Raw genomic sequence first — 21,141 nt, 5'->3', positions numbered from 1 at the left:
AGGAATACCTCATTATTCCCTTATCATCTTTCTCAGTATTAATCTCATATTTATTTGTTGGCTCTCTGCCTTCATTCATCACCTTTTTCTGGCACAATATGCTCTTTTCCAATAATTCGATCTCTATTGCAATCTCAAACAGCTTTTCGGTACCGGCTCCGGTTACCTTCACTACTATTTCCATTTTCTCAAAATCTCTTATCAACTCTCCCAAAGACATTATCATCTTGAGTCCCTCCTTTTTACTAATGGCATCAGCCACCACATTGGCTTTCCCCGAATGATAGAGAATCTCCCACTCATAACTCTTGATTAGCTCTAACCACCTCCTCTGGCGTATGTTGAGCTCTTTCTACGTGAAAATGTACTAGAGCACTTATGGCTTGTGTAAATCTCGCACTTTTCTCCATACAAGTAGCGCCTCCAATTTTTAGGGAAAAACTATTGCCACGAGCCCAAGCTCATGGGTAGGGATATCGAATTTTATATTCCCTTAATTGTCTTGACATGTACGCGATTACCTTACCGTGCTGCATAAGCACGCACCCTAAGCCCTTGTGCGAAGCGTCACTACACTTCACAAAATCTCCTTTTCCATCCGGCAACGCCAGCATAGGGGCCATCACCAACCTCTGCTTCAGTTCTTGAAAGCTGTTCTCACATTTCTCTGTCCATTCGAACTTCTCAGTCTTACGAGTAAGCCGCGTTAAAGGGGCTACTATCTTTACAAACTTGAACGAACCTCTGGTAGTGACCGACCAATCCTACCTCTGGTAGTCGACCTAACCAGGGTCATCAATTCATCAGTGGTCCTTTATCCAATCTCGTCAGGATCCTCCATGGGATCCTCCTCAGCAACTATCCCTTCTAGGACAACATCCTCAACCGCTACATCCTCAATATCAACATCATCCGGTCCTGCATTAGGACACTCTATCGGATCCACAATCTGATCTCCAATTAGTAATAAAACATCATCGCGCTGTTGCTCCTCAACCTCAGGGTTCGGAGTCCCGCTACTCTATACGATAACGAACTACGCTTTTATCGCTACATTTATAAGGGTTCCCATAAGGGTTTTAACTGTCAGTACTACGTTAGGTAGTCCGACTATGAACTTGGCAAGAGTTCTTATTATCTTAGTGAACTTATTATCTTAACGTCCCATCATCTCTGAGGTTTATAACGCTTGGCTCTGATACCATTTCTGTAACACCCCCAGATCCGGGGTCGGGGATCCGGGTCGTCACGGTCTTTCTTTCCACAATATCACTTCAGTTAATTAATAATAATAACCTTATGCTGTGACCCCACACTAACACACACCACAACCCGTTATAGTCTCAGAGATGAAATTTAAATAAGTACAAGTCTTTGAATCCACAATTTAAAAGTTATTACAACCTAAAATGATTACTTGATAAATTTACAGTTAATTGCCATTATCTGTCTGAAGTGATATTGTGGAAAGAAAGACCGTGACGACCCGGATCCCCGACCCCGGATCTGGGGGTGTTGCAGAAATATCCAATTGGATGATGAACTCATTACGGGAGTTTGCCGCGCCAGGAAGACCACTTACGATGATCAGTCGTAGTAGTACAACCCCACCATTTTCTACATGTAGAGGAGAACCTGTCGGATTTACTTGTCAACCGAACACTGAACTCCTAAGGAATGGACCGCCTTAGCGGAACTTCCAGGCCATTTGGGCCAATATAATAAGGCTGGGCCGGCGCTACTCGACCACTTACGCCACTCCTAGTTCAGATGAAATCCATGACTCTGAAACGTAAAGCTCGTTTCCCCCTTTCCCCAAGTAGAAACTTGTTGATACGGCTCCACCAAGAAGTCGTACCTAGTTGGAAAGGAAAACTCACCGATATTTCCCAGGCGATGCCTGTTAATGGATTAACTTGTTCCAAGAATTTTACTTCCCGAATATTGGGTAAGTAATCAAAAACTCTTTTACCAAGACAGCAACCTTGTTGCGAATATAAAACACACCATCGAGCCGGATCCCCCAGGTTTTGAGCGAGTATTTAAATCCCCTTTTTAAAAGGAAGATCTTAAATATAAAAATAGTTTTGGGATCCGCTCTAACTTTTGAAAATCATTTTAAAGACTCGAAAACACTTTAAAGAGTGTTTGGAGTAAAACTGATTTAATGAAGTAAATCAGTCCCCAGAATATTTAGAAAATGTCTGAATATTATTATTTAAATAATATTCCCATAAAAGATAATCTTTATAAAATAATTGAAGTAGAAGTATTAAAACTTATACTTGAAATGAATAGCAAATAATCAAAGATATACTTATACGAAAGTAATATCTTTATTTGAATAATCAAAAATAAGTTTGATTATCGACACCTTATTCTTTAATAAAATAAAGAATATATCTCAGCAAATAATCGGAGTCATAGATCCTCAAATGAATATTCAAATAATATTCAATAAATAAAATAAGCTGAGTCATAATACCTCGAATGAATATTATAAATAATATTCATTAAATAAAATAAAGGAGTCATACATCCTCAAATGAATATTCAAATAATATTCAATAAATAATGTAAAGGAGTCATACGCCTTCGAATAATATTTGAAATAATATTCAATAATAAAATAAAGTTAAAGTTATCGAATAAACCTTATTCGATTAATAGTTTTAAAAACTATATCCATATATATATATATATATATATATATATATATATATATATATACTCGGGAACATCGACTCCCGGTTTAGAAATATGTTCACCTTTTATCCCCTATACTAAGGGTATACGCAACTACTTGCTTATTTCTAGCATAGGTATTATGCAACTATAAGCATTGAAATCAACAGATAGATAACCAGATTATGAAACAGACATGCATATATACCATATTAGCATGCTCCAATATATCGCAAAATTTGCTAATAACAATCATGCAATATCACAAGATAATGCATATACATATATTTACATCACAACAACAGTATAACGGGTAGAAAACTTGCCTGAGCGACTGGGGGTTACGAATGGCTCGGGACGAGTCTGGTAACCTATAAACAACAAGTAAGTTGGAATTAAACCAAAGTCACTTGTAAATCTATACTTTAACTAACTTAGACTCTAACGCTTATTTTGCGCTTACTGATTCTCTTAAGTCACTCGAGTACCCTCGGCTCCACCATTTTTAATAATTTAACCTTTACGAGTTTTAAGGCGATTCCTTCGCGAGTGTCTTACCAACTGCCTAACACACTTACCATAAATGTTTCATACATTAATTAACCCTTTTTGGTCTTTAACCTATATTTCAAAGTAAGGCGAGGGGAAAAGTTTCATTCGCGAAACGCCGTTACTTGAAACGGTTGTTTCTCCTAAACCGTGCATCGGAATCGAACGAACTACATATCAAAACGAAGCTCGTAACATGAGCTATCTAAACATAGCAGTGGTCATAATCTAGCAGGGGGTTCTCGGGTCCTAATGTTATGCACAAAAACAGTCCAAAGAAAATCGGACGTTACGACGGCTATGTTTACGCGATTACCAATGTTTAAACTACTCCAATTAACCACCAACCAATTCATAACCATCAATACAACAAAACTTCACCTAAACCATACCACATCAGTCCATAATCTCCAAGGTTTTCAACTCAAACAACCACAATCAAGATCTATGAACTATAATCAAGCTTCAATTACTAAAACACTTCCAAATCAAACCAAACTACTAATAATCACAATCCATGCTTCTCATTTCACAACACCAACCATTAAACTTACTAACAAATAAAGTAAAGGCTAGGGTTTGAAGTTTATACCTTCCTTGGGAGGTGTTAAGTTGCTAGGAAGCCTTAGGGAGCCTCCTACAAGCTTGATCTTTCCAAAGAAATCAAGAACACAAAGTTAGGCTTTGAAGTTTCTAAAAGTCCGATTTAAAGAACTGTAAAAATGAGGGTCTTACCATGATTATTTGGACGAGACTTGTGAACAAGAGTTGTAGGCCATCTCAATACCTTTCCAATGAGCTATAGAACACAATATTTGAGTGAGAAATGAAGGAGATACAGCAGTTTTAGTGTTCTGATTCTGTTTTGGCCGAGAGCATGAAGAACAATGCCTTGGTTTCTTTTTGATTTTTGATGAAAATGATTTTGCTTGGCTTGGTTGGCTTGGTTTTTGTGCTTGCTTTAGTCAATTACCTTCTTGCCCTTGAATTTGTGTGGTTACAAAGCCACCACACCTCCTTCCTTCCCATGTCATGCTTATGTCACCTTGCACATGTCATAATGCTCCCACTTGTCCACACCTTGTGGTTTGATGATGTCACAATCCCTGGCTTCTTGTACAAGCTTGTCTCTTGATCACTTATTTGTTTTACGGTTCGCTTATCTTTCGTTCTCGTTTATCGTTTGAGGGATCATACCCGGGATCTTATTACTTAGGTTCCCTTAACCTTTCTCAATATATTATATTCCTTTTATGATCCTCTCCTATAATCCTTTAATTTAAATCCTTTTTATCCTGTTACCTTATACTCAATTCTCTCCGTATCTTGTGAATTTCCGGGAAAAATCAAAGTGTTCGGATTTGGATTCTGACGATCTTTACATACACTTATATCCCATATAAAGTACTAATAAAATCTCAGAATATCCATATCAGAACCCCTACATAGTGTGGCATGAAAAGTTTTCTCATTCAGCAAAAACACTATTCATAAGGGTTTCAAAAATTTCCCAAAAATTGGGGTTATTACAACGGCGCTGTCCAAGGAATGGTCTAAGCATTCCATCTCCCCGGTGGACTATCAAGACTTTGTCCTTCAACAGGACTTAGAGGGGAATGAGCTTTTCGGAGCCCAAGCTTTAGCGACGGTACATCCTTTTCCTATGCCCTTCATACTTGACTTTTTACGTTTCTTTTCTCATACTTTTGCTGCTTCTCTTGCAGGATAACGCCCATTTCCAAGGGGCGATTCACCAAGCTAAGGCTAGGAAGGTTGGCCTGGAGGATGCTAATAAGAAGTTGGAGGAGGCACACCAGAGAATAGAGGCCCTTGAAGCTCAACTAGCCTCTTCCACTTCTGACCTGGAAACGGCCCGGGCTGAAAATGTTATTCTGAAGGCTCAGAAGGATAAAGCCTTTGACGGCTGGATGGACACCTAGGAGTTCAAGGACTTGATGGTGGAGCACGATGCCCTCCTACACCCAGTTAGCTATAAAGAAGGCTGGGATGCTGCTGTGGAGGCCATCCAAGATGAATTTCCAGAAGTCCTTGAGCAGTCCTCCTTTCCTTGCCCTGTGCGAGTTTCGGAGCTTGGGGGTGTTACTGACAAGCTTGCTGATCTGATCAAAGATGGCCCTTCCGGGAGCCCAAGCCACAAGAGGAAAGAACTCGAGTCCAGCTCTTGGGAGGAGGAGACTTCTTCCGAAGAAGATTCTACGCCTGCTGTTAAGAAGGTCATGGTGGAGGAGCCTCCAAGGGCTGCGCCTCAGAATCCAGTGTCTCCCGCATCATCCAAAGCATCCGAAGGCGGTTCTGATGGAACCTCTACGGGGACTTCTGAGGGGACGACTGAGACGTCCGAGGAGACGTCCGAGGAGCTTCAAGGTGCTTTTAAACCTACTTGTCACAATGACAAGTGAGAATCGTACTTCGACTTTACACATAGTAAACCTTCAGGTTTTGTGCGTGCCAGGTTCTCGGGACTTCAAAACCATCCATAGTCTCCAGCTTGTAGGTTCCTCTACCCTGAACGCTCTTGACTCTGTACGGCCCTTCCCAATTTGGGGCAAGTTTTCCTTTCTATCCTACACCAGAAGCTTCCACTTTCCTTAATACCAAATCTTCTTGCTTGAAGAATCTCTCTTTAACCCTTAGGTTATAATAAAATGAAGCTTTTTTCTGGTATTCCACTATCTTTGCATGTGCCTCATCTCCCACTTCATCAATTAGATCCAGGGCTAACCTCTGCCCTTCCTCATTTTCTTCTGCATTGAAAGCCCGAATCCTTGGAGAGGAATGTGATATCTCCACTGGAACCACTGCTTCTACCCCATATGCCAACATGAAGGGCGTCGCTCTTGTCGTGGCTCTACAGGTAGTCCTATAGGCCCATAATATGGGAAGTATCTCATCCACCCAATTATTTCTTGACTTCTCGATCCTCTTTTTTAGTCCATCCAGGATTATTCGATTTGCTACTTTCGCTTTCCCATTGGCTTGTGGGTGAGCCACAGAGGTGAACCGTAACTCAATTTCATTTTCTTCACAATACTTCTTAAATTCCTCATTGTTGAATTGTGTTCCATTGTCAGTGACGAGGATACGGGGAATTCCATATCGGCACATAGTGTTTTCCCACAGGAATTGTGCAACCTGCTTAGTTGTGATCTTGGCCAAGGGTTTGGCTTCAATCCACTTGGTAAAATTATCAATGGCTACAATCAGAAACTTCCTTTGTGCGGTGGCCATGGGAAAAGGCCCCAAAATATCCATTCCCCACATAGCAAAAGGAATGGGCGAGTTGATAGAGGTTAGCATCTCGGGGGGTTGTCTAACAACAGGTGCATGCTTCTGACAGCGGTCACATTTCTTCACATATTCTCTGCCATCAGCCATCATTTCTTGCCAATAAAAGCCTAAACAAGTTATCTTATGAGCCAAGGCCCTGCCCCCCAAGTGTTGTCCACAAATACCTTCATGCACTTCTTCAAGAGCCAAGCGTGCCTCATTGAGCCTGAGACACCTCAAATAGGGAACCGCGAAAGATCTTTTGTAAAGAATCCCATCTATCAAAGAGTACCTTAGTGCTCGAACAGTTAACTTCCGTGCTTCAGTTGCATCACTTGGCAACCAACCGGTTTGAATGTGAGCCTTGATAGGATCAATCCATGACGTCCCCAGGCCTATGGGAGCCACAAGCTTAACATCTATGCTTCGTGTCTTCAAAACACGAAAGTACACACTTCCTGAACTTTTTTCTATCTCAGATGAAGCAAACTTTGATAGCGCATCTGCCTTAGCATTTTCTTCCCTTGGAATATGTTCAACATGGCATTCATTAAATTGGGTCATCACAGCCCTTACTAGGCGGACATACTTAGCCATCGTATCATCCCTTGCCTCAAATTCTCCCTTTACCTGGGATATGATCAGCTTCGAGGCTCCCCGGACCTTTAAGTTTTTGACTCTAAGTGTCCCAGCTAGACCAAGGCCAGCTATCAGGGCTTCATACTCTGCCTCATTGTTTGTGGTTGGGAAGTCTAGCTTCATAGCATACTCAATTAAGAACCCATCAGGGCTTTACAAAACCAACCCTGCTCCACTGGAATTTGTTTTTAATGCTCCATCAAAATAGAGAACCTAATATTCTTTCTCCTTATCATCCTTCTCTCTGTCCCCATTATCGACTCCCTTGTCTTGAGGTATGGTATCTTCCTGCCCCCCGACTTCTTGGTTGGGGATGGTACATTCCACCACGAAGTCAGCTAGTGCCTGGGCTTTTATGGCCGTACGTGGCTTATACTTGAGATCGAACTCTCCCAACTCTATTGCCCACTTAATCAATCTCCCACTTGCCTTGGGACTGTGAATGATATTTCTCAGTGGCTGATTCGTTAGCAGCTCAATCTAATGAGCCTGAAAGTAAGGACGCAGTTTTCTCGAAGCCATTACCAAGGCTAGAGCAAATTTCTCAATAGTTGAATAATTCAATTCAGCACCATGCAGAATTTTGCTGACATAATTTATGGGTTTCTGGACTTTTAGCTCCTCCTTAACCAACACCGCGCTCAAGGCGCTCTCTGAAACAGTTAAGTACAAGAATAAAACTTCATTCAAAGATGGTTTGGCCAACAACGGGGCCTGAGCCATATATTTCTTTAACTCTTCGAATGCCTTCTGGTTTTCCTCATTCCATACAAAGTCTTTGATATTTTTTAGTGACTTGAAGAATGACAAGCACTTGTCTCCTGACTTGGAGATGAATCGTCCTAGAGCAGCGACCCTTCCTGTGAGCTTCTGAACATCCTTGACAGTTTTTGGTGGTTCCATGTCCAGGATTGCCTTTATTTTATCGGGGTTAACCTCAATTCCTCTCTTTGAGACCATCAATCCCAAGAATTTTCCAGATCCTACTCCGAAAGCGCACTTCGTAGGATTCAACATCATCTTGTGGTACCTCAGGATCTCAAAGCTTCCCTCAAATGGGTTATATGATCAGTCTTTACTAGACTTTTGACTAACATGTCATCAACATAGACTTCCATAGTCTTACCAATAAGATCCTTAAAAATTTTATTTACCAACCTTTGATAGGTGGCTCCTGCATTCTTAAGACCAAATGCCATAACAAGATAACAATAAACACCAAAGTCAGTGATAAATGATACCTTTAGAATGTCATCCTTATGCATCTTAATCTGATTATATCCGCTAAATCCATCCATGAAACTCAGCATCTCATGCCCAGCAGTGGCATCAATCAAAGTATCAATCCTTGGCAATGGAAAATAGTCTTTAGGGCATGCATCATTCAGATCACTGAAGTCTATACACATCCTCCACTTTCCATTAGCCTTCTTCACCATTACAGGGTTTGCTAACCACTCCGGAAATTGAATCTCCTCAATGAAACCAGCCTCTAAGAGCTTCTCTACTTCCTGTTTAATAGCCTCTTGTCTTTCCGGGGCAAAAATTCTTTTCTTTTGTTTCACTGTCTTCCGGCTTGGATCCACGTTTAGCTTGTGAGTAATCAACTCCGGGTCTATGCCTAGCATATCAGCTGCTGGCCATGCAAATACATCACTATTTTCTTGCAAAAATTTTACCAACTTTCCTCCAAGGGGCTCCTCTAGTGTAGCTCCAATGAAAGTCATCCTCTCAGGATTCTCGGGGTCTAAAGGAACCGAAACCAAGTCTTCTGCTGGCTTTCCTCTCTTCTCGTCATTTTCTCGGACATCCATATCTTCAATAGGAAGAACCTGCCCCCCGACTCCATCTGTCCTCAAAGAGGCCACATAACAGCTTCTTGCCATTTTTTGATCTCCTCTTTCTTCTCCAATCTCATCTCAAGTTGGAAATTTCATAACTGAATGATAAGAAGAAGGGACTGCCTTAAAGGCATGTATCCCTATTCTTCCCATGATAGCATTGTAGGTCAAACTAGCCTTTACTACCACAAAGTCCAACATCTGTGTTGCTTGCCTTGGTTCCGTACCTATGGTGGTTGGCAACTTGATTATCCCTTCTACAGGACATTCTACTCCAGCAAATATATAAATCGGCATATCGGTTGGCATCAACTGGGAGTCGTTATACCCCATCCTTAGAAAGGTATCGTGGAGCAAGATATCCACAGAAGCACCATTATCCACAAGGACCCTCTTAACTGGGTTATTTCCTATTATCGGTGTTATGACCAGGGGGTCGTCATGAGGAAACTTTACACCCTCTAGGTCAGAATCATCAAAAGCCAATGTTACTTCTGTCCTGGCCCTCTTCGGGGCCTCTCCTACAATATGCATAACGTCTCTAGTATATGCCTTTCTGGAATTTTTGGACAATCCAGCAGCAGTTGGACCTTCAAAGATCGTGTTTATCACAGGCCCTCGAGGTCGCGGCCCTCCAAAAATTACATTTATAACCGGCCCTCTAGGTTGGGGATTCTGCCCCTGATCGTCTTGGTCCCTCCTACGATCTTCAAAGTTCTTCCTTCCATTATTATTCCTGTCCCCTCCTTCTCCAGTATATTTGTTCAATCTTCCTTTTCGAATCAAAAACTCAATTTCGTCTTTCAATTGTCTACACTCATCGGTGTCATGGCCAACATCTTTGTGAAATCTGCAATACTTGCTCTTATCTAGTTTGGCAGGATCAGCCTTTAAGGGCTTAGGCCAGCGAATATCTCTATCTTTCTCAATCTCTGAACTCTCTGAACGATCCAATAGAGTTTGGGGGCAAGCGACTGTACCATCTTTGAGCCATACCCGACAGGGTTTGAGGGAAGGCCCGACACTTTATAGCATCATTCACGGGTTGCAGCAGCAGTGCATTAGAGAATGTCCTAACATGATTAGCGGGGTCTCCCGTGCCATCATAGGCTTTGATAGTGGGCATCTTGAATTTCCTTGAGATATGGGCATTCATTATCTCTTCTGTGAAAGGTGGAGTTGGATCATCAGGATCTCCAAGGGGAAGGAGATTGCTTGGATCAGTTCTTGAGTCGACAGCCCTTCTTCGTATCGGACCATCCAGGTCTATGACAGGAGGAGGATTCCTCCCCCTAGGAGGTATCTGGGGTCTGGTGGCCTGGTGAGCTTCCAAGTCACGCCTCAGCCTTTGGATCTCAGCCTCATGAGCCCTAATCCTTTCCTGCACTTATTGGGGATTCGCCCCTTGGGTGCTTCGAGGGCGTTGCCTTCCATCGGCCGTCGGCTCTTTGCCAGGACGTCTCCTTCTTGGGGCCACTTCATCATCCGAAGATTCGGAGTCTCTCTCAGTGTAAGGACCAGAAAATTCTCGATCCTCGGGGATAGGAGCCAAACCTCGTATATAGGGGCGATTGCCCTCGTGCTTCACTCCGCCCAGCATATCCACTTCCTCCAACCTCGGGGTAAAGGGGCATCCCATAAGGGGGGTTAGTATTAACAACAGTTGAATATTCATACCCGACGGGTCGAGAATTCACAGGTACATGCACTTTTTGAACTTGAGGATTCGTACCTTGAATAGTCGGGGGAGTTGTCCCTTGTGGCTGAGGTCGAGTTGCCCCTATCCAGGCTTCCCTTTGAGTAGATGCATAAGTTGAATGGGGAGGAATCTCCACGGTTGATGAAATCACCTGAGTTGTCCCTGATGGTCTTCCTTCCTCCAGAGCTCTAATTGTTCTCCGTGTTCTCGCCATGGTTGTTGTTGTGCTTTCCCACAGACGGTGCCAAATGTTATGGATAAAAAACTAATATATATAATTGTTGTATTTATTACTAAGGTACGTGAGCTCAAGGCCTTTAATGGCTGTTCTCGTGTTTCGTAGCTTAACTCTGCCTTTACGAGATGCCTATGTATCTCTGTGAATTAGAGAATCAAGCCAAAAAACGTAGTTCTGATTTGTGGGGTGACACCCCTTATATAGATGTTGGGAGTCCTTGAATTGGACTTGGTATAGGAGACTTGGTGGGCAAGTCTCATAATTAGAATGGACTTTGGAGTCCTAGATAGTAGGAAACTGATTCCTTATCCTTTTAGGTCCCCTTGAGGCCAATCTACAAGGATTTATATCCCCACTAGGACTTATCTTAGTAGCTGTTTTTCTCCCTTATTCATTAATTATGAATTTAATAAATAATCAGGGTTTTTGGGCCTTCTTTGTCTCATCAGGCCTGATCCGGTCCATCAGGCCTGATCAACATGTTAACCTTTCTGGTCTGAATGTCATACATCTTTTTATTGGGCCTTGGAGCCCAAACTGTAATAACTAATTATGCAATCAGGATTTATTCATCCCTATCAAGTATTAAAAGGTAGGGTTTGAAAACTTGCCTGGAGTCCAAGACACGTTTCCCGACTTCCTCTCGTTCTGGGTTTTCTAATCAACAAACATCATAATCTTAATCAGTATTCCTACTCTCATCACAAACTTATATTTCTAATAAGTTCAATACTTCATAACTTTCATCATTCGACCGACTCGAAATAAGTATCACTCCTTGGTCGAAACGGACGGTCAAAGTGGTCTTCTAGATTTGACTTTACCGAATATTACTATTACGTGACTCACACTCCATCATTTTTAATAAATCGTAAAATTAATATTTTAATACGAAACCACCTCGAGGAGCTTCTTGAGTGCTTTTAATATATATCCTAAAAGTTTTATTTTGATAAAATGAATTTAATTAGGTTAAAAGCATTTCAAAAGTTCGGTCAACTACGGAGTTTTACTATTCAAACCGCTTTCACTAAAACATTGATATCTCTCAAACCGTTAACTCAATTGATGCACCGTTTTCGCGTGCGTGATCTAGACAAAATTCAGAACACATTATTTGAAAATGGTTTTCTGGTAACAGGGATCAAAATCCCGAAGTGGCAGTTTCCTAACAGGGGGTTGTTTTTGAAATTCGTTCTCCGAGCAACCTCGGTTCCGACATTTTTATAAAATTGAAAAATTAACATTTTTAATTGAACTTTTTATGGCAGCTAATAAACTCTATTTCTTACTCTCTGTAAAAAAATTTATGATTTTTAAATATTTTTAAGTCGATCATTTATATTTACAAAGTTCGTAATTTGTAACAGTTTTGTCGCGTAAATCCCTTTTACTAAAACGGTCATAACTTTTGATCCGTAAATCGGAATCAAGCGATTCAAGTGCCTAAACGATCCTCATAATATTTTCTATCATATTCAAGTCTCACTTTTCAGGAAAATACAGTTTATACATTCGGTAACTTCTGCAGAAACATAAGTTGAGTTTTGTTCGTTTTAACGAGGTTACGATTACGACTCGAGTTTTGTTTACGTCTTAAATCATTATACCACCATCAACAATCATCAAATCATCATCTCAACACTAATTCCTCTCAAGAACATCATGTTCTTGAGGCAACAATCATCAAACTTAAAACTAATTAACTAAACATCAAGATAATATCAAATCAATCATCAAAACCATACTTATATCCAAGATCCTTACTTTTTTTGAAACTTAAAACTTAAACAAAGGTTGGATGAATGTTTATACCTTTATTGAAGCTTGTTAATACTTATTAAAGTCCTAATATCCCTGATGAAGCCTTGGTCTAGCTTTAGGAGCCTTAAACTTTCATGAAAAATTAAGAAAACAAGTTAGTGATTTTCGGAGTTACTATTCACCCTCAACTTCAAACATTTTTATAAACATTTGGTTTGTGATTTACCCATGATATGAGAGAGGTTTGATAAAAATTTCGTGATTTTTGAATGAGTAGAACATGAGATATGAATTTTTCTCTCCATGGTGTTCTTGAAAATCAACATGGTGTTTTGTGAGAGAGAGAGAAAATGTGTTGCTTCCTTGGTTGCTTCTTAGTTGCTTCGTGCAATAATGTTGTCATATCTTTTTTATTCTTCTAGTATAAGTCATAGGATTTATTTTTGTTGCCAAGTCTCTAGACAATTCTAGCTAGGCTTTTAAGATTACAAGCTAAGCTAATTAGCTTAGCCATTAGCTTAACTGTTCTCTAGCCCTAGTTGATCATCCTACTTCCTTAGCTCAATATTTAATAAAGTAACCATGGTTACTTTTCTACCACGGTTAGTTAGTGCGTTACGTTTATTTAATCTTTTACGCGTTCGTTCGGTCGCTTAAACGCTTTCGTAATACTTTCTCGCAAACGGTTCGCGACATAAATCCTTTCGTATTTATTCCTCATGTTTTGAAGTATCGTCCTTGGATATAAATCTGTAGGGTTTTAAATTCATAATTATATTGTGATCCTCGTAATCCTTGATGATTCATAAACATGGTCATTTTTCAAAGTTCATTTTCTTCGAAATCTAATAGCGTTTACATACACTCATTTGGTACGTATAATCATAATACCAACTCGAAATCTTAAATTAAAAACTCGTATATGGTGTGGTCGCAAAAGTTTTTATTAAACTGCAAGGTTACTATTCATAAGGTTTTTACAAGTACCAATATATAAATAACAAAATATAAAACGTTATGCTAAACAGTTATATGAACAAAAATCATAAAATCGGTCATGTCTAAAATCATGAAAAACAGGATAACTGGATATCCACAAAACTAGCATGCCTTTTATCATGTACTATTTAAATACAAGGGTCCAATTTTAGCATGCTATTTCCATTTACAAATCATTTATTCCATTACAGGAACTAATACCAAAACTATTTGTTCCATTACAGGAACCACAAAACCGTCTGTTCCGTTACGGGAACCACAAAACAATTATCAGATATATTGGACATTCACAGGTGAAGATAGCTGATCAGTCTGTCACATCGAACGGCTCTAGGATGTCATTCATAATAAGTGTTCCAAAACTTAGAAACTATCTAGGTCTCTACCATGCTGGACTAATCAGTTCAAACAGTGTGCACAACCGACTCAGCCTTTTACGCATCTCACGCTGGGCCGTTACCAAATAATGGGCCTCTTACGCAACTCCAATATTTGATTCCTCTTATCCAGTTTCAAAATCATTTATACCTATCTCTTTTAAAATAATCTTTATCACAACACATTTCGAAACATTTTCAAATATCAATCATAATTTAGAGATAGGTATTTCAGTAAGTTACTTTTCCCCTAAAACATGATTAAAATAGAAACATTTATAATAACAGGGGATACGTAACTCAAAACACTCTGTTATATTACAAAATTTAAATCAACAGTTCATTCATATATATTAATGAACCATAAAAGATTTGGTCAGAGGTACTTGCCTTGTTGAGCTTTAACTACGGGATCACTAGGCTATCCTTAGACCAACTTCGGGGCTTGGATCGTTCGACTGGAACCTACAGAATCGAAATACCCTAAATTGGACGAACATTTATGCATGGCATATCCTCACGATCAATTCTACCCTTATGATTTCATAATCCAACTCGTATTTATACGTACTATCTTAATACACAAAACAGATAGGATTCACGTACTTGAAATTCGGTTCTGTAATTATTTTTGAAAAATATGTATAACTGTCATTTTAGGAAAATAGGTTCATCGAATTATTTTGCCAAATATTTCACCATGAGACAAAAGTAGGTTTCGTAATATATTTGTAAATATATACTTATATATCCGATTGGTATTCCCGATAATTACATGATGCGTTCCCGTATTTCTGAAATTAATTTCTCAAAAATCGGGCTACATTACCTCTATTTATCGACGCAACCAATCACAACAACACAATTTTACAATCCCAAATATCCACTACGATTTTAATATTTATAACCGAATAATTTATATTTCGAAGATAATTTTACGAAATAATAATATTTTTATAATTTTAGGACGCAGAATAAATCATCATGATCCACCGTCAACTCATCGAAATTCATTATTGACTGCGGAAAAATTCGCTGGTGCCCGATTATTTTGTGTTTCCAACACGAATTCTACCGATAAATCAAATTTCCCGCATGAAAATTAATTTATTTCATGAATATTAATCAAATATTTCATGCATAAGGAAAAAAAGAAACCCCAAACCAGACACGCACAACACGCGTACAACAAGCGCACAGAATACACACAAGGATGGACGGAAATGAAAGCAACACAACCACCAACACACACACACACACAATACACATACACAGATGCACACAAAGCACACGCACACACCACACATACACGCAACTGTAACATAAATAAGCCGAAACAGAACCGAGACAACCATTGGAAAGATCGGCCGGAAAATGAACAAGGTGACAACGGCGAAGCTTACCAAATAAGGGGAACATATATATGGAGTGGATAAGGAGAGAAAGGGAGATTGAGAGAGATTGATTTGGGAGAGAGAGACCGAGAGATTCGAGAGAGAGAACCAAGAGATGTGAGAGAGACGAGATGTGAGGGATGAGTGAGTTGTGTGTCGTGTTTTTTTGTGTTTTATTTTTTTATATTTTTTATACTAACCGAGCATCCGACACATATCAAAGGGGTTTATAATAGTTAAACACGTATCAAACGTGTAACAGGGCACTGCCATGTGTCCCCTTTTCTGATTGCAAGCCAAATTCTATTCCGCATTTCTTTAACAAACCAATTTGCTTGTGAAACTAACTCGAAAAATTACCAAAATAATTTTTAAAATTCTCATAATATTTAAAAACTAATAAATTATAAATTTCATAATTTTTAAATCATTTCTGAATTTAACATTGGACCAGTAATTAAACACAATCAGAAAATTATTTAGGGATAAATAATCGATGAAATATTTTTTTCTAAATTTTATAAATTCCTATAAATAATTATTGAAATTTTAAATCCATAAAAATAATTTTAAAAATAATATCAATATTTATGAAAATAAATCTTCAATAAACCCCTTTGAAAATCAGAAACAAAATAATACGACTCAGCAATTAATAAAATAAATAATTCTCAAACATGACTGTGTCATACACAATTAATAATAAACACTACACATAGATGTAATAATCAAAACAAACTTTTATTAATTTAATATTCATATTTTAATAATACAAAATACAGATAGTTATAGGTTCCATCTTCCTTGTGAACCCTGGATACTTATGTGAAGCTGGAGCCTATTGGTAGAGGTTATAGTCAATATGGATGGTACAAGTTCATGCTAGGAGAAGCTTAGGATGACAGGAAAGGTGCTGGAAGTGCCTCTGTAATCCATCAGGTTGGAAGGTTTCAGGTGCAGGAGTGCCTGTGTACCCTCTATCATATCAGTGTTGGACATAGAATGTACCTCCTAAAATAAAGGAGGGTTTATCTTATCATCAATGAATGGATTTTAAGTGGGATTATATCACTCTGAACATGATAATTACTTATATTTTTTGGATAATTACATAAAATCTTGGATAGTCATTATAATTTATGGGTATATAGGTTTTAAAGACTCCTGCTACGCATGGACAGTATGAGCCCCCTGGGAAGCAGTAGGGCCGATTATAGACTGGATTTTGGCTTATCAGTAATGTAACATGTTTCTCAAGGACAAGAGTCCAACCCGAAAAGAACTACATCGAGCTTGATCCTTATAAATAGGTTATGTAGACAGTGGGCAAAGGGGTTCAGATTTTCATTATCTACGCGAATTGGCATGTGTAACCACAGTGATCATATTCCGAGTACTTTTCTCCAGCCTGAGAAGGATATTCTCAGACATTTGTAGTGGTTATCTTTGATAATTCAGCTCAAAACACCTTGCACTTTCAGCTACCTCACAGCAGCCATGCCATTATCGCGGTTGCAGCAACATCTCTATGCCCAAGAACCAAGGGCTAATCAGTTATTTCAACATGATAATTACGGGGTGTTGTAACCAAATTTCTCTCACAAAATTTTTAGCGCTAGAAAAAGGGCACTCCTAAATTGTTTTCGAGAGAAGAAGATGTCGGATAATTCCGACGAGAAACGAACACCGAGAAGATGTCGAAATGGAAATGATGGCGACCCTAACAGAGAAGTGACCAATAAGGACATCTTGAATCATTTACAGCAAATGAGTACCAGGATTGAGTCACAGGAGAAGAAGTACACAAAAATAAGCGGGCAAATCGGAAAGCAGAAACCCGTGGAGAAGCATTAGATACATCATGTTCATTTAGAATTTGAGGATGTGAAGAAATAATCAAACCGTAAGAAAGATAAGCCTACTTTCTATAATACGGAAACTGGTTAGGAGAATGAGGATGGGTCCCTGAGAAGAAGGCTGATGACAAACCTGAACCCCCAGTTACACGTAGCGTGAGCATCTTTGACCGCAACGGGAAAAATCTCACTAATAAATACCTCAAGATCGAGTTGGATAGAAAGAAGGAAAACTCTACTAGAAAGGAATGCCATGAAGGTTCATTTTCTAGGGGCTTGAGGGGTCCAAGGAAGGACAAACAACAGTCCCAGGGTCACTCTCAGGACCGGGTCTGGGTCTCAATGCGTGCCTACTCAAGTTGAGGGAGATAGTGGCTCTAGCTTCACTCAAACTTCTGCTCTTAATACCACTAGTTCCAGTGAAGGGAATGAAAATGATGAGCAAGTTTTAGATGGAGAAGGGGGTACGTACCGGTATCTGACCTAACAGTGGCATCGCCCTTTATTAAGAAAGTTAGGGATTCACTTCTTCCTCCTTCATATAGGGGTAGGTGATTTGAAGTTTGATGAGGGTGTTGATCCTATAGAGAACCTCAGTCGTGTTAACAAAGAAATGGAGGTCTACCATCTGAAAGACCTAAACAAATGAAAATTTTTAGGTGCTACACTACGGGAGAATGCTCATCAATAGTTCAAGAAGCTCCCCAGGAATTCAATTCATTCTTGGAGGCATATGTGCGAGATCTCCATTACTCATTTTCAAGATTCAGATGGTTATAATCCACCGACCTACACCTTGGAAAATATCAAGCAATCTGACAATGAGTCAATGAGGGAATATTTCAAATGCTTTAACCTTGAGGTATCCAAGGTGAGAAAGGCTCCTGATGAAACTTACAAAAATTTCTTAATTATTGGAGTAAGTCCAGGTACAGAGTTCTGGAAGAAACTCCAACGTGAGTAGGCTACTGTTCAAAAATTTTTATAACTGAACCGAATCACACAAGGTTCTTGAGGTTTCTCGGGCCAACCTTAAGAAAGATATATGAACCTCGAGATATTGGACTAAAAATAAGAGGAATAGATCTCCCAGCCTGAAAGATAGGGTGTACCCCAAGAGGTATACATTTAGTAGGGGCACAATCAGGAAAGCTCACCATGATAGTAAGGCTGCACCAATCACTATTAACGCCACCACTTCTAGGCATGGCTTGGGGTACACGTATCCTCAGCCTTGGGAGCATATGAGGTTTTCTTAGTACACCCCTCTAAAGGCTCCACTTGATCACATCTTTGAGGTGGGATACAAAACTGGTATATTTAGGAAAGCTCATTGAACTGGACCTCCAGGAAAAAGAGATGAGGGAAAGTACTGTGCTTTCCATGACGCTAAAAGGCATTACACAGCTGACTACCACCACCTAAAAGATCATATCGATGACCTGGGACTTGACTGAATTTGTAGCCTAAAAAGCAAATAAATATAGGGAAGATAAGGCAAAAAAGGACGACGAGAAACCTATTCCTTAACGTACCACGAGGGCCAAAAGCATTAAGACCATTATTCGGGTCCCATACTACGAAGGATCAACCAGAAATTCAATGAAGAGGTACTCAAAGGAAGCCCAAGTTGACCGCTCACTTATGTTTTCCATCTGCATGAAAGGCCACCCAGATACTTTTGGGGTGAAGATGTTGATATTACCTTCACTAAGGCGGATGCATGGCACGTTCATCACCCCATAATGATGCTTTAGTGATAACTGTCCCAATTGGGGGTTTGAATGTCCACAAGGTACTTATGGATAATGGAAGTTCCTGTAACATCTTATCATATGAGACTTACCAGAAGATGGGATTCTTAGATAAGGAGCTTCATCCATCATACAACCTGCTATAAAGGATTCACTAGAGGACTAGTAAATATTGTTGGAAAAGTGAATCTTCCTGTGACACTGGGAGAGGAACCCCTATGCGCTACCCAGGTAGAGGAATTCATGGTAGTCAACAAATATATCTCTTACAATGCTATAATTGGTAGGCCAATATTGAAAAAAATGATGGTGATCACCTCCATTTACCTTCTCTCCATCAAATTTCTAACTCCTAATGGGATAACTTTAATGCAAAGATGTCAAAGTGAGTCAAGGTCTTACTATATTAAAGCTCTTTATAGTGCTGAGCAAACCTACAAGCATGTACTACCTGTAGATAAGGGTCCTCCTTCTGATGACTATTACAAGTATATGGGGGTACCTCAGGAAGAAGGTCATCGCCGAGTTGGGCAGAAAAGTGCAAGGTACACTTGTAATGTAATAATGATCATCCAACATCCAGGAGAAGATCCGTATTCAAATGTTATTTTTTCTTCGGGGGTAGATACACCTAGGGAGGTGCTGACGCTGGAAGCACTCCCAGTGAAACTTTCTGGAAATGATATGGTTGATGGAACAGTGGAAGAAGTAAACAAAAGAGATTTTGAAGATTTTGACATGGAACCCATACCCTTGGTTCCAACTGTACAAGGGATTAAAGTGGAAATTAATTTGTATCCTTGAATGCCAGAAACCAATAAAGTTACAGGGGCAGCTGGTGGCACCTTGTCTATAAAGGTAGATGCACCTGACCTATCTAAGAAATTAAAGATTGGAATGTAGTTGGAAGTTGGGTGAAGGAGGCTTGGCTACGTTCTTGAAGGTGAACCTTGATGTTTTTGTATGGTGTCACTGCGATATGATTGGTATCGTCCCAAAAGTTATGTGTCACCGTCTCAATATTGATCTAGAAAAAAATTTGTACGGTAGAAGAGGAGAGCCATTATGGAGAGATGGCTATTTCTCTCAAAGCAGGAGTTGATAGGTTGCTGGAGGCCAAGCTAGTAAGGGAGTCTTTCTACCCCATGTGGCTTGGTAAACCGGTTCTTATAAGAAAACCCAATGGAAAATGGCATACTTATGGATTTCACTGATCTTAATTTGGCGTGTCTAAAACATAGTTTTTTTCCATAATAGATCAGTTGGTTGATACTAAGGCATGGCATGCTCTCCTCAACATCACGGACGCGTACTCCGGGTATAATCAGTTTCCCATATACAAACTTGATGAGGAACACACCTATTTTATTACTGATAGAGGTTTGTATTGTTATATTGGGATGTTGTTCCACCTAATTAGTACTAGAACAATGTATCAAAGGATGGTTAATCGAATGTTTAAAAATTAAATTGGGAAAATTATGGAAGTTTATATGGATGACTAATTGCCATGCTGGTGCAGTCAAAGGTGGCTACTGATCACGTAGCCCACTCCCCAGAAATGTTCAGTATTTTGAGAAAATTCTGGATGAAGTTGAACCCCTAAAAATATGTGTTTGGAGTAGAGTCTGGAAAGTTTTTGGGATTTATAATAAATCACCGTGGCATAGAAGAGAACCCTGTAAAAAATAAAGGCTTTAATCAATATGCGTTCACTCTGTAATATTAAAGAGGGATAATGTCGCACTAGAAGGGTTGCAGCCCTTAACCGGTCTTGTCTAAATTTTCAGGTAGATGCAAAAAATTCTTTGCTACAATAAAGAAAGGAAAGAACTTCGAATGGACCCCAAAATATGGGGTTGCATTTCAGAAGCTGAAGCTCCAATTGGAAAGCCTCATATTAATGTCTAAGCCTACTGAGGAAGAGGTTCTCATTCTTTACTTGGCTGTCTCAGATTACTCCATCAGTGCAGTGCTATTACGGTAAGAAGGACATGTTCAATTCCCTATCTGTTATGTTAGAAGGAGGTTATTGGATGTTGAAACCCGTTATACAAA

Source organism: Apium graveolens, chromosome 2 (genome assembly GCF_009905375.1).
Source record: "Apium graveolens cultivar Ventura chromosome 2, ASM990537v1, whole genome shotgun sequence".
NCBI lineage: Eukaryota > Viridiplantae > Streptophyta > Magnoliopsida > Apiales > Apiaceae > Apium > Apium graveolens.
The sequence above is the reverse complement of the archived record's forward strand: the minus strand, read 5'-3'. Positions refer to the sequence as shown.